This window comes from Rhamphochromis longiceps, linkage group LG13 (genome assembly GCF_057381845.1).
Source record: "Rhamphochromis longiceps isolate RC_006_pf linkage group LG13, R_longiceps_female_GT1.1, whole genome shotgun sequence".
Lineage (NCBI taxonomy): Eukaryota > Metazoa > Chordata > Actinopteri > Cichliformes > Cichlidae > Rhamphochromis > Rhamphochromis longiceps.
The window spans coordinates 1408494-1412463 of record NC_140569.1 but is presented as its reverse complement, the minus strand read 5'-3'; positions in this window follow the sequence as shown (position 1 = coordinate 1412463).

Sequence of the window (3970 nt, the reverse complement as noted above, 5' to 3'; positions counted from 1 at the left end):
ACAAAGACACACACAGTGGTCTTCTAAGGGACAACCAGGATCTAGCAAAGGTCTATATTTGAGGGATGTTTATGGATCAGTCGGCTTGGATGAAGCTAACAGAACGATGCATGTTGCCTCCTTCCCTTCCCATCTACCTAGTCCTGGCCTTACAGCAGTTATCTACTTCACCTCTGCCACCATCAGGGTCCCACTTCCTGCCGTCATTGAAGACTTTGTATTTCAATGAATTCTGTTAAGTTTTTTTAAACGATTCTTCGTCCTTTTACAGCTGCTCGCTTTAGTGTCACCACAGTGGATCATAACATTTTCATGATTGTACCCATCTCACCATATCCCCCTGTCTTCTTCTGTCACAGCAACCCCTTTCCAAGTCCACTTGGTCTTTCTCTTTTCCACCTGCCTGGCTGCTCCATATCTAATATTGTTTGTCCAGTATGGCCAGTACCCTTCCTCTGTACATGTCCCAACCACCTCAGCCTTGCCTCTCTAACTGTCTCCAAACACTCAACATGAGCTTTGTGTCTGATATCCTCATTTCTGATTGCTGTCCATCGTTTCACTCCCAGTGAAAATCTTAACATCGTCAGATTTGCCACTTACAGCTCAGCCTCCTTTTTGTCAGTGCCGTCATCTCCAAATTATACATCATAGCAGGTCTCACCACAATCTTGTAAACCACACTTTCAGTCTCACTGCTACCCTTCTGTAACAAAGCACCCCTGACACTTGTCTCCAGCTACTTTAAGTTGTCTACACACGTGTGAACTTTCTGGCAGCTGCGGCTCAGGTTGTAGAGCGGGTTGTATAGTAGTCAAAAGGTTGGTGGATTGATGCCCGTATCCTTGGGCAAGAAAATGACCCCACTGGAGTATGAGTGAATGTTAGATAACACTGCTGTGGTAGCAAGTGCTGTGAGAGCTTCGATTGAGTACAAAGGTGCTATATAAGTATTGGTTCATTTACTGTCAGTCGTTTTAAATGGTTGACCCCAAGTATTTAAATTCATGCACCTTTGTTGTCTCTACTCCTTGCTGCAGGAGTGCGGTCGGACAGCAGGACAAGCTCTGAAACACAGCAGATCCACCTCTGATGGCGAGAAAAAGGTTTTTCAATAGCTTATAAAAGTGAATTGAATTGCCACAGTGTGTCAACAAAGTGGATTGTGAATCGGTGCAAAGGAAAATCAACGAGCAGAAAGTGTGTGTTTGTGTGTGACTGTGAGAGGAAGGAGAGGTTCAGCATAGCAACATAGTTGAAATAGGTGATGTCAGTTTTTGTAGAGTCGGAAACGCTGCATAGACACATGTGTGTGTGGTCATGTGTTTGTGTTGCTCTGCAGCCGCACTGTGCTGTTTGTCTCCAGTCTGTGGATCCCCGCCATCATCTGCAGAGCCCTGCCAGCCTCTCAGGCGTTCTCTCTCCAGCTGTGTCCCTTCAGTATTTCAACTTTGGCCAGTTTTATCGATTTATTTGCAACAATTATGAATCAGTCAAAAACATTTTGAGGAAAATTAAATTATGCCTTAGAATTTCATTGTACAGGGTGGGCCGTTTATGTGGATACACCGTAATAACATGGGAATGGTTGGTGATATTAATGGTTGGTATATGTGTCTTTCTGGCTGCTGTTACAACCAAATTTCCCCTCGTGGGACAATTAAAGAATTATTCTATTCTATTCTATTTTATTCTATTCTAAAGTCCTGTTTGTGGCACATTAGTATATGTGAGGGGGCAAACTCCTCAAGATGGGTGGTGACCATGGTGGCCATTTAGAAGTCGGCCATCTTGGATACAACTTTTGTCTTTTCAATAGGAAGAAGGTCATGTGACACATCACACTTATTGGTAATGTCACTTCTGTACAATTAAGAAGTACTGCTACTTAGTGCTGGCTGTTACTGCTTTCACAAAGGACATGAAAACTGGACTGACATCATATTGCAGTCTAAGCACAAGACAGATTAAACGTGGTCAAAGCCACAGAGGCCCTGATTTCTAAGAATTGGTTCCAGCACCAGAAAACAAGAATTTTGCATTAATACAGTTCTTTATCTTCCCTCTGCTGTCCCTTTGAAACGCCATCACGTCTGGCCTCATGTGGTAACCTTTGGTTTCCTGCTTGCATTAACCTTGATGACATCAACAATGATGTCACTGGATTTTTATCACAAAAGTATAGAAAATACAGTGACAAGCAGCACATTTATTATATTCGTCCACACATTGAGCTTTCATATTCTCTTCTGCTCTCATTTTCCTCCTACCAATCCTGCCAGCTCCCACCAGTCATTATTGTGGCCTCCTGGCCACTGCTGGTGCTGTAATCATCATAGCTGTGGTGGCCTGCTCATTACACAAGGGCTGAGCTGTGATTTGGACAAATTGTGATGAGATGTCTTCTCTTTTCCAAGGGTAAAAAACACTGGTTGGAACACACGAAGCTGGATCAGGAAAAAAGAATATAGACTAGAAAGGGAAGAGAATGTCGTTTTAGACTTAGGCCCTTATTTTTGGATATTCATGCTGAAGTGCAGCCATGTGACAGGGTGTTGCCTGAATACCTGTGTGTGTGTGTGTGTGTGTGTGTGTGTGTGTGTGTGTGTGTGTGTGTGTGTGTGTGTGTGTGTGGTAAGAAGAAATAAGCTCCATTCAAAGACTTCAAAGTCAACTAATGAACAAACATCCAATTAATGGAAGTTGTGTTGAACACTTTGGTGTTTTTATTTTTATTGACTGAGTCAAGTCTCAGTACTTGACTGAGACTTTTTATGGTAAATGGCCCGTCCCCCCTGGGGACCCCAAAGCACTTTACACACTCAGTCATCCACCCATTCACACACTGGTGGAGGCAGCTACAGTTGTAGCCACAGCTGCCCTGGGGCAGACTGACAGAAGCCAGGCTGCCATATCGCACCATCGGCCGGGGCTCGAAACGGCAACCTTCCGATTACAAGGCGAACTCCCAACTCTTGAATACATAATCATAAAAAGTCTCCTAACCAGTCTCCTGGATGGATCCGACTCAGTTACTTTACTGTATTTAATGTTTTTATTAAGGAAGTCATTGGTATTAAATCCAAGTGAGCTACAGCCAAGTCCGATGTCCACAGCAGTGTATTTGATTTGTTTCTGAGCTTCTGACCCTGTGTTTGTGTTCCTCATTTCATGTTACACATTTCTCAAAGCATACATTGGGACCTCATCCAGAAAAACGTTGTTTTTTATGATAGAATCCTGGCTTCAGAGTTCACCTAGGTCAACCTCACAGATCGTCTTGGCCAGGTTCAGAATGTGGCCATTGTTGAAATCATAGGTTAGACCTGGTCAGTTTGTGCTGGCCTTTACGTGGACCGAGCTGCACCCAACAAGGTCGGACACACCTCTGACCGCAGCGCTTTGGGCCAAACCCACACTAACTGCTTTTGCCTTTGTTGTGCTGTTGTACAGACCATGTCATCCACAAACACAAGTTAATAAATTATTTGATCATTTTAAAGTTTTGATAACTTGTCTCGGGAGTCTCAACTAAAACTCTTGGAAAAAGAGCAAAATAACCTTTTGATCTTCAACATGTTTACTCATTCGAGCTTTGATGTCCTCTGCTGTGCAGTTTCTTCAGTGCTATTCAAATATCCACATTATATTTGACTATTTCTCTCTAGACAAACAGAATTAAAAGAACAAACTGTTGTGTGTCATTGAATGCAGTGTCCCCCAGCTCGTGTTTTTGTTTGTGAGAGCTGTCAAACACCATTATAGCTACTGAGAACATCACCACCTTCTAGCTGTCAACTGAACATACTACCACCTGCAATTGTCTCCCATCAGTGGAAATTGTTGTAATTTTCCTTCACACAGACTTGTACTCTGAAGACCATTCACTATGTAAATGTCATGAACATGTTGACAGGCTTATCTGTCAGGTAACGTTTGAACGTTTTGAGGCTGCAGTGCACGAGTGTAA